General features: G+C 44.5%; 1 pseudogene; it reads right to left on the bottom strand.

Moving 5' to 3' along the window:
• Positions 1-10773: 10773 nt before the first annotated feature.
• LOC108592732 (E3 ubiquitin-protein ligase PPP1R11 pseudogene) lies at positions 10774-11152 on the bottom strand (annotated as a pseudogene).
• Between the last annotated feature and the right edge of the window lie 203 nt (positions 11153-11355).

Raw genomic sequence — 11355 nt, 5'->3', positions numbered from 1 at the left:
GGGTGACAGAATAAAGCCGTCTCTCTCAAAGAAAAATTAACTGAAAATGGATTAAATACCAACATGAAAGAGTTAAAGCTAAAAAATCCTAGAAGAAAACATAGGGGTAAATCTTCATAACCTCGGATTTGACAGTAGATTCTTAGACATGACACTAAAAGCCCAAACTACAAAAGAAAAAAATTAATTGAACTTCATCAACATTTGTGCATCAAAAAAAAAAAACCACAATAAAGTGAAAAGACATCTCAACAAAGAAATAGAGAAAATATTTGCAAATCTAATATCTGATAAGGATCTAGTATCCAGAACATATAAAGAACTCCTATTATACAACAACAAAAAGACAAACAGTCCAGTTAAAAAAAAAAATGGACAAAAGGTTGGGTGCAGTGGCTCACGCCTGTAATCCCAAAACTTTGGGAGGCCAAGGTGGGAGGATTGCTTGAACCTAGGAGTTTGAGACCAGCTTGGGCAACATGGCGAAACTGTGTCTCTACAAAAAATACAATTAGCTGGGCACGATGGCATGTACTTGTAGTACCAGCTACTCAGGAGGCTGAGGAGGGAGGATTGATTGAGCCTGGTAGGTTGAGACTGCAGTGAGCCATGATTGCACCACTGCACTCCAGGGTGGGTGACAGAACAAGAGTCTCTCTTTCAAAAACAAAAGCAAACAAACAAAACAAAACAAAAAAAAGGGCAAAGAGCTTGAACAGACATTTCTCCAAAGAAGAAGATATACAATGGCCAATAAGCACATGAAACCCTGTCTCTACTGAAAATACAAAATGGCCTCCCAGCTACTCGGGAGGCAGAGGCAGGAGAATTGCTTGAACCTGGGAGGCAGAGGTTGCAGTGAGCCAAGGTCGTGCCACTGCACTCCAGCCTGGGTGACAGAGTGAGACTCCATTTCACTAGGATCAGTGGAAATTTTCTTTCTTTTTTTTATTTTCTTTTTTTATCAGCTAAGTTTAAGATTCAAGTTAACCAAATTAGTCAATGCAAACAAAACCACAGTGAGATACCACTTTTTTTATACCACTGTAATAAAAAGAGACAGACATGAAGAAGTGTGAAAATATGTAGAAATTGGAACCCCCACACGCTGCTTCTGGACATGTAAAATGGTGTCGTCTCTGTGAGAAACAGTTTAGCAATTCCTCAAAAAGTTAAACATGGAATTACCATATGACCCTGCACTTCCACTCCTAGATATATATCCAAGAGAACTGAACACAAGTGTTCAAACAAAAACTTGCAGACCAATGTTCAGAGCAGCATTATTTATAATAGTCAAAAAGTAAACACAGGCCGGGCGCGGTGGCACATGCCTGTAATCCCAGCACTTTGGGAGGCCGAGGCGGGTGGATCACGAGGTCAAGAGGTCGAGACCATTCTGGTCAACGTGGTGAAACCCTGTCTCTACTAAAAATACGAAAAATTAGCTGGGCATGGTGGCACGTGCCTGTAGTTACAGCTACTCAGGAGGCTGAGGGAGGAGAATTGCCTGAATCCAGGAGGCAGAGGTTGTGGTGAGCCGAGATCGCACCATTGCACTCCAGCCTGGGTAACAAGAGCGAAACTCCATCTCAAAAAAATAAAAGTAAACACAACTCAAATATCCAGCAACTCATAAATGGATAAACAAAATGTGGTATGTCCATAAAATGGAATGTTATTCAGAGTGATATGCACTAATATGCAGTGCAACCTGGAAAAAAACATTGAAAACATTATACTAAATGAAATAAGCCAAATATAAAAAGCCACATATTGTGCAATTCCATTTGTATGAAATGTCTAGAATAGGCAAATCTATAGAGACAGAAAGCAGATTAGTGGTTGCCCAGAGCTGAGGGGTGGGGGAATGGGGAGTGACTATTTTAAGAGCTAAGGGAGTCTTTTTAGGGTGATGAAAATGTTCTTGTGATGGTGGCTGCTGCTATGGTCTGAATGTTGATTTCCTCCCAAAATTCATATGCTAGAACCTAATACCCAGTGTGATACTATTAAGAGGTGGGGACTTTAGGAGGTGATTAGTGTCCTTATGAAAGAGGCCTGGGGGCAGGCGTGGTGGCTCATGCCTGTAATCCCAGCACTTTGGGAGACCAAGGTAGGTGGATCACTTGAGGTCAGGGGTTTGAGACCAGCCCAGCCAACATAGCAAAACCCTATCTCTACTAAAAATACAAAAATTAGCCCACTGCCCACAGTGGTGGGCACCTGTGATCCCAGCTACTTGGGAGGCTGAGGCAGGAGAATTGCTTGAACCTGGGAGGCAGAGGTTGCAGTGAGTCAAGATCATGCTACTGCACTCCAGCTTGGGTGACAGGGAGACTCCATTTCAAAAAACAAAAGAGGCCTGAAGGAGTTAGTGAGTTCCTTTCTGCCATGTGAGGACACAGTGTTCACTCCTTCCACCATGTGAGGATGCAGCAAGAAGGTGCCATCTTGGAAGCAGAGAGGAGACCTCATTAGACACCAAATTCACTGGTGCTTTGATCTTGGACTTCCCAGCCTCCAGAACTGTGAGTATTAAATCTGTATTATTTATAAATTACCCAGTCTAAGTTATTTTGTTATAGCAGCAGGAATGGACTAAGACATGAATTGGTACCAAGAAGTGAGGGGCTAACGGCTGGGTGCAATGGCTCATGCCTATAATCCCAGCACTTTACAAGGCCAAGGCAGGAGGATTTATTGAGCCCAGGAGTCCAAGACCAGCCTGGACAACTACTGAAAAAAATCTCTACCCTACAAAAAAATTTTTTAATTAGTCAGGTGTGGTGCAGTGTACCTGTGATCCCAGCAACTTGGGAGGCTGAGGCCAGAGGATTACTTGAGCCAGGGAGGTAGAGGCTGCAGTGAGCCATGAGGGCATTATTGTACTCCAACCTGGGTGACAACAAGACCTTGTCTCAAAAAAAAATTTTATTATAAAGAAGTGAGGTGCTCATGTAACAATTACCTAAAAATGTGTAAGTAGCTTTGGAACTAGGCAATAGGCAGGGACTAGAAGAGTTTGGAAGTAAATACTAGAAAAAGCCTTTATTGCTGTGAACAGAACATTAAGAGTGATTCTGGTGAGGACTCAGAAAAGGACAGCTGTAGAGAAAACCTCAGTCTTCTTGTGGAGGTTACCTAAGTGCTTTGATAAAAATGTTGGTAGAAGGCCAGGCACAGTGGCTCACGCCTGTAATCCCAGCACTTTGGGAGGCCAAGGCAGGTGGATCACCTGAGGTCAGGAGTTCAGGACCAGCCTGACTAATACAGCAAAACCCCATCTCTACTAAAATTATAAAAATTAGCCAGGTGTGGTGGTGTGCACCTGTAGTCCCAGTTACTCAGGAGGCTGAGACAGGAGAATTGCTTGAACCCAAGAGGCAGAGGTTGCAGTGAGCCGAGATTGTGCCACTGCACTCTAGCCTGGGCAACAGAGTGAGACTCGGTCTCAAAAAAATATATTGATAGAAATATGGACAATAAAGGCTATTATAATAAGGTCACAGATAGAAATGACAGACATGTTATTGGAAACTGGACAAAAGACCATCCTTGTTACAAAGTGGCAAGGAGCATGACTGAATTGTGTTCATGTCTTAGTTGTTTGTGGAAGCAGGAATTTGTGCGCAATGAAATAGGATAATTGGCAGAAGAAATCTCTAAGCAAAGTATGAGGGTGAAGCATGACTTCTCTTGATGCTTATAGTAAAACGTGAGAAGACAACATATAATCACAAGGGAAGCAAAAATTAAAGATTTAGAAAATTCTCAGCCTGGCCACGTTATAAAAAAGCAGCCAGGCACGGTGGCAAGCACCTGTAGTCCCAGCTACTCGGGAGGCTGAGGTGGGAGGACCCATGGAGCCTGGGAGGTTGCAGCGGCAGTGAGCTGAGATTGCACCTCTGCACTCTCACCTGAGTGACAGAGAAACACCATCTCAGAAAAAAGAAAAAGAAAAAGCTTGGTTAGGAGGGAACACCAAAGATGTGGCCAAGCAACCATTTGAAAAGGAGATTTGTGCAAACAGAAGAGAGCCAGATGGCCAGATGCTGTTCATCAGGACAAAGGAAGGATGACCCCAAAAGCCTTTTGGAGATTGTTGGGGCTGCTTATCCCAGCACAGGCCCAGAATGCTAAGGCCTTGGGAACAAAAAGATTTCAGTGCTCCTTGGAAACCCCAGCTGTGGCTCAAGTGAGCCCAACTGTAGCTTGAGCTGCTCCTCCAGAAGTCACAGGCAGCAGACCTTTGCAAAGTCTGCAAGGTGCTAACTCCACTGGTCCAAAGCGTGCATGAGATGCGGGACATGCCTGTCTCCACTACATTTTGAAGGATGGAGCCACCTGGAGCCTAGGCCTCATGACCCAGGCAGAAGCTACCACAAGGGTGGGACCACCACAGAAAGCCTCCAACAGGGAAATCCTTCGCAGAGATGTAGGAGTGAGACTGTTCCCAGACCCCAGAAAGGCAGAGCCATGGGCATGCAATTCCAGCTTGGGAGAGCTGTAGGCACCGGACTCTAACCTACAATGGGTGTGGTGTAGGCTGTGCCTAGTAAAGCCATGGGAACAGGGTTGCCTGGAGCCTTGGGAGTTCAATCCCCAACCTGAGTGTCCAGATTGTAGAATATCAAGTCAAGGAAGAATATTCCAGAGCCTTAAGGTTTAATGTTTGCCTTGTTTTTTTTTTTTTTGTTTGTTTGTTTTTTTATTTCATTGAGCTCTCTTATCTCTTCTTTTCTACTCCTGCTTGGAATAAAAATGTCTGTCCTTTGCCTGTCCCACCATTGTATTTAGAAAGCGCATGCCTTGTTTGATTTCACAGGCTCACCGCTGAAGAAGCGTTTGACTCAGGATAGATCACAATTTTTTTTTTTTTTTTTTTTGAGACAGAGTCTTGCTCTGTCGCCCAGGCTGGAGTGCAGTGGCGCGATCTCAGCTCACAGCAACTTCTGCCTCCTGGGTTCAAGAGATTCTTTTGCCTCAGAGTAGCTGGAACTACAGGCACGCACCACCACACCTGGCTCATTTTTGTATTTTTAGTAGAGATGGGGCTTTGCCATGTTTGCCAGGCTGGTCTCAAACTCCTGGCCTCAACTGATCCTTCCACCTCAGCCTTCAAAAGTGCGGGATTACTTGTATAAGCCACCACGCCCAGCCTGAATCACATTTTTGAGTCTCACTTATATCTGATTTAGATGAGATTCTGGACTTAAACTTTTGAGTTAGTGCTGGAACAAGATCTTGGGAGCTATTGAGATGGAATTTTGCATGGAGAAGACCATGAATTTGGGGGGCCAGGAAAAAATGCTATGGTCTAAATGTTGGTGTGCCCTCCCCCCACCCCCCAATTTATATATTGGAACCTAATACCCAGTGTGATAGTATTAAGAGGTGGGGCGTTTAGCAGGTGACTAGGTCATAAGATGGGATTAGTGTCTTTATAAAAGAGGACAGAAGGCTGGGTGGAGTAGCTCATGCCTGTAATCCTAGCACTTTGGGAGACCAAGGAAGTAGATTACTTGAGCCTAGGAGTTCAAAACCAGGCTGGGAACATGGTAAAACCCTGTCTCTACAAAGAATACAAAAATTACCCAGGCATGGTGGTGCACGCCTGTGGTCCCAGCTACTCCAGAGGCTGAGGTGGGAGGATCGCCTGAGCCCTGGGATGTCGAGGCTGTACTGAGCCTTGATCTTGCCACTTGAACTTCAGTTTGGGTGACAGAATGAGACTCTGTCTCAAAAAAATAAAAGAGGTCAGAAGGAGCTGGTTAGCACCCTTCTGTCATGTGAAGACACAGATAAGGTACCATCTATCATTAGCAGGCCCTCACCAGACACCAAATCTTCTGATGCCTTGACCTTGGACTTTTCCAGCCTCCAGAACTGTGAGAAATAAATTTCCGTTGTTATTACCCAGTCTAAGTTACTTTGTTACAACAGCAAAAACAGAATAAGACATTTGCCCAACATTGTGAACGTACTGGAAGCCACTGAATTGTACACTTTAAAATTATTGAAATGGTGAATGTTATGTGATTTAACCTCAATTCAAAAAAGAAAGGAAGTACTGATACATGCTACAAAATGGACAGATCTTGAAAACATTATGCAAAACGAAACTGTCATGGCACTGGTGCCATGTCTTTTAGTGTGCTAATGTATTATAATTCATGAATAATAAGCAGTGAGGACTGGTGGGTTTTGGCCGGCTTCTTTACTGTGTCCTGTTTTATCAGCAGGGGCTTTGTGACCTGTATCTTGTGCTGACCTGCCATGTCATCCTGTGACTAAGAATGCCTAACCTCCTGGGAATGCAGCCCTGTTGGTCTCAGTCTTACTTTACCCAGCCAGCCCCTGTTCAAGACCGAACTGCTCTGGTTCGAATGCCTCTGACATACTTCCCCCTCCCTTTTACAAGGGTACCCTTAATCCTAAGGGTTGTAGAGGGACAAACATCAATCTCCGCAACTTCTTCAGGCTGAATAGGGCAGTGATATTCCTGCCTAAATATTAGGGTCTCTTGTATTGAGGGCAGAAAGGAGCTCAGTCAGAAGGCAGCTGTTTGGTAAGGGCTATTCATAACTCTGAGTTCTGACAAAAGGTGGTATCTGGAAGATTAGTAAGTGTTCAGTTCAAGAACATTGAGTAAGCTTATCCTACCTTCCTACACAAGGAGTACAATGACAATATATTCCACAACAGTAAAGCAAATAAGTTAAATTATCCCAGGTAAATTAAGGCTTCCCATGAACTGGGCAACTATTGGAACCACGCTGACATGGGATTGCTAGCTGATTCCAGTATGTGCCTAGAATTAGAATATTGGTCTAGATTTTTACATTACCCATCCCTCTTGCTTCTTCTTAGCTGTAGCCAGAAATCACCGGTTGGTTCACAGGAATAAGCAGGGTAAGTCTAAATTGTAGAAAAAACCCTCAAAAACAACTGATGAGACTAGAGTTTAATGACAGGTGTACCATAGTTCTTGAAAAAATTTTCTCTCTCCAGTCCTCATTTTTACTAAAGACAAACCATTGTAAGACTGATTTGTTTGCAAAATAAGTGTTAGTCTTATTATACTTGGCCTGATTCTCTATATAAAGTGCAGCAATAATAATTATTTGCCATATAGGCTCGTTTTTAGATTAGCTTTGATGTAACTTTGCTCCATAAGGCATCTTGGATGAGACTTTATTTTTTAAGATGGAGTTTTGCTCGTCTGCCAGGCTGGAGTGCAATGGCGCAGTCTTGGCTTATGGCAACCTCCACCTCACAGGTTCAAACAATTCTCCTGCCTCAGCCTCCCAAGTAGTGGGGATTATAGGCATGTGCCATCATGCATGGCTAAATTTTGTATTTTTAGTAGCGACGGGGTTTCTCCGTGTCAGTCAGGCTGGTCTCCAACTTTTGACCTCAGGTGATCCACCCACCTTGGCCCCCCAAAGTGCTGGGATTATAGGCATGAGCCACACAGCACCCAGCCAAGAGGTTTTTTTTTAAGCCAAGCTAAGCCATGGGTCATTACTGTCAACTACCAGTATGAGTTTTGTAAATTTCTCTCCTCTTGGGTCCCAATATAAAAAGGCTTAGATCTACTGAGCTGCATTCCCAGGAGTTTAGGCATTCGTAGTCACAGGATGACATAGCAGGTCAGCACAAGATACAGGTCACAAAGCCCCTGCTGATAAAACAGGTTATGGTAAGGAAGCTGACCAAATTCCACCAAAACCAAGACGGCAATGAAAGTGAACTCTGGTCGTCCTCACTGCTCATATACGTGAATTATAATACATTAGCATGCTAAAAGACATGGCACCAGTGCCATGACAGTTTACAAATGCCATGACAACGTCTGGAAGTTACCCTGTATGGTCCTAAAAGGGGAAATAAAGTGAAATTCTTTTTTTGTTGTTGTTTTTGTTTTGTTTTTTGTTTTTTGAGACAGAGTCTTGCTCTGTTGCCAGGCTGGAGTGCAGTGGCACAATCTCGGCTCACTGCAACCTCCACCTCCTGGGTTTAAGCGATTCTTCCGCCTCAGCCTCCCAAGTGGCTGAGACCACAGGTGCGTGCCACCATGCCCAGCTAATTTTTTTTGTATTTTTAGTAGAGACAGGGTTTCACCATGTTGGCCAGGATGGTCTTGATCTCTTGACCTTGTGATCCACCTGCCTCGGCCTCCCAAAGTGCTGGGATTACAGGGGTGAGCCACTGCACCTGGCCGAAGGTGATATTCTTAACTTACCACAGTTCAGGAACCCTGTACCAGGACTGTGTAGACAAGATATAAAGCCAGTTTTCCCAGGGGGTTTTATTGGCTCTATAGGTCAATTTTGATTCCTTAAAGAAAAGCATGCCATTCCAGTCAAAGCCTTGGTAAAATTACCAGTCTCTCCAATTGTGTCCTCTTACAAATGAAGACAGATTTTTATTGCACTTACGCAAATAACTATTTTGCCCTAAGTTTAGAATACTCACAAGTAGTTTCCAAATTCTGAATAAATAAGGTAGAGAGAAACAAATATGTTCCAATTTTTGTTTATAGGCGTATACTTTACTCAATTGTTAAAACTAAATAGGCTGGGTGCAGTGGCTCATGCCTGTAATACCAGCACTTTGGGAGGCTGAGGTGGGCAGATCACCTGAGGTCAGGAGCTTGGGACCAGCCTGACCAACTTGGCAAAACTCTGTCTCTACTAAAAGTATAAAAAATAGGCCAGGCGTTGTGGCTCACGCCTATAATCCCAGCACTTTGGGAGGCCGAGGCTGGTGGATCATGAGGTCAAGAGATCGAGACCATCCTGGTCAACATGGTGAAACCCCGTCTCTACTAAAAAAAATACAAAAATTAGCTGGGAATGGTGGCACACGCCTATAGTCCCAGCTACTTGGGAGGCTGAGGCAGGAGAATTGCTTGAACCCAGGAGGCAGAGGTTGTGGTGAGCCAAGATCGTGCCATTGCACTCCAGCCTGGGTAACAAGAGCAAAACTCCGTCTCAAAAAAAAAAAAAAAATTAGCTGGGTGTAGTGGTGCACGCCTATAGTCCCAGCTACATGGGAGGCTGATACACAAGAACTGCTTGAACCCAGGAGGCAAAGGTGGCAGTGGGCCGAAACTGTGCCACTGCACTCCAGCCTGGGTGACAGAGTGAGACTCTGTCTCAGAAAAAACAAATCTGTAAATGGCTTAAAAGTTTTCTTGACTCTGAAAAACAAAGCAAAGGATCAACATTTTAAGCAAAAGGTCATAAAAGGACTATTTCAGTCTTCTGTTTCAGTCTAATTCTGTTTCAGATTATTTCAGTTCATGTCATTAATGCCTGTTCTGCTTGATATTTATGAACATTTCAGCTCTCTATGAGAGTCCTGAAAGCTTTTCCTCTATTTTAATGTCACAATCTCCAAAGTTATCAGAAACCTGCCTTCAAGAGCACCTGTCAAAGACTTAAAGCTTTGACTACAGCTTATAATCAAAGGTGATTATAAACCACCTTTCGAACTGTTGTCTGTGGATGACGAAAAGTCTCAGGACAGCCATTGCTTAAGTCACATTTGACTAGGAATTGTGGTTACTTCTATGGCTTTCAATGAGTTTACATAACAATTCCAACTACTAATAACATATACTAAGTCATATCAGAATTATAGGAGTTTGCTCTAATTTTGGAACACATACCAATAGCATATTTATACAAATATAGCCCAAAAAAAGCCAAACACCATTTCATATTTGACAATGCTCTCCACATTATTTTGTGTGTGTGTGTAATTCTGGGTTATTTTGTGCATCTGTGGCAATAAATGAGATCTCAGCGGTGGTACGGATTTGACTGATCTTTGCAACTGCGTATGGCAGAAGGACTGGAAAATGACAACCAGATCGCAGTAAGGGGTAGGGAGGGCCAAGAGAACTGAACATCTGGGCTGGCAGAGAAATCGAAGCCTAGGAATTTAGACGTAAGAGTGTAGTGTAGGGGATATACCCCCATCTCTTTGCTCCTTCCCTTTTCCTTCCTCTCCCAGGGACCCAGGTCCTTGGGACTATATTGGATTTGTCTCTGAAGCTGAAAAACAAGACTGGGGAGATAGTCGGCTATAAGTGACCAATCTCAAGCCAGCTTTGTCACAAATCCTAGATCACAGGAGAAGGGTTAGAAGAAAGGATATGATTATGTCTTGTTCCATTTTCCATTAGAGGTGAGAATGACAAGAACCTCTCTACTAACTCCTCTTGAGGGCATGAGGAGGGTTGGCAGGAGAAGGGCTGGGAGCCCTGAGATCTCCTGTTTGACCTCATATCCCACAGGCAAGGACTAAGAATCAGGATTAAATATTTTAGTGGGATAGCTCTAAACCGGGATTAGCAAACACAGCTAGGGCGAGAATTCCTGAAATCTGACTGGGACCCTGGCAGTGAAAGCTGGGACTGTTGAAAACCCAATTTCAGTGTTTGCTACTCACTTGAGAGTGCAGGGCCAAGATAACTAGATCCCAGGACAGGCAGTTTGACAGTGAGAAGAAGAGACTGGGACCAAGGTGCCTAGATCCCTCGAGAGAGAAGGCTGGGTATGGGAGGAAAAATAAGAATTGGGAGAACCCAGGAGTCTGGATTCTGGAATAGCAGCAAGTCAGAGTTCCAGGATCTCTGTCCACCCTCCTCTTCCTCTTCCCTCTATGAGGCAGAAGAGAAAGAAGGAGGATACGGAATAAGTATCCACATGAAAACATTCAGGGCCAGACAGACACAAGAATGGTGAAGGAAAGAGGAATTTAGTGCTTCGTTGGCCCTGAGGGGGGCTGGGAAGGGTCAGGAGGCTGGGGAGGGGTGGTGGGGGTCGGTCCCAGGGTTGCATGACACAGTCCTTTGCGGTGGCCATGTACGTAGTGTGTTAACACAGCCCTCTTCTTCCTCCTCATCCTTTCCATGGAGCTCTCACCAAAGGCGAGTTTATGTTCTCACAGACACAGCAGCATTCTGATGAGTGGCGCCCATGTGCTCATTGTCCACAGTGTCACTTATCCATTTCACCTTTTTCTCTGGCTTCTGTTTCCGAAGTTTGATGCTAAGGCTTCAGTTCTCAGGCTCAGTTGTCACAGTAACCGTTGTCTCAGTGACCGTCTAGCTCAGCCCAGCCCCTGTATCGGCCATGGCTAAGGCTCAGAAGAGGGAGGAGAGGAGGAAGGGGGATGAGGCACATTTCCCTTTTTCTGACTCTGAGGCCTAGGAGAAGCCAGATGGGCTTCAGAGTGGTAGCCAGGACCCTCCACCTTCTTTTTAGCCCCTCCTCCTGGGCTTTCGCTTCTCCAGCCCTGGGGATAACCTGGCCAACCCCACTTCCAGCTCTCCACTTC

The sequence above is a fragment of the Callithrix jacchus genome, chromosome 7 (assembly GCF_049354715.1).
Source record: "Callithrix jacchus isolate 240 chromosome 7, calJac240_pri, whole genome shotgun sequence".
NCBI classification, from domain to species: Eukaryota; Metazoa; Chordata; class Mammalia; order Primates; family Cebidae; genus Callithrix; species Callithrix jacchus.
This window is presented reverse-complemented; position numbering and strand designations above follow the sequence as displayed.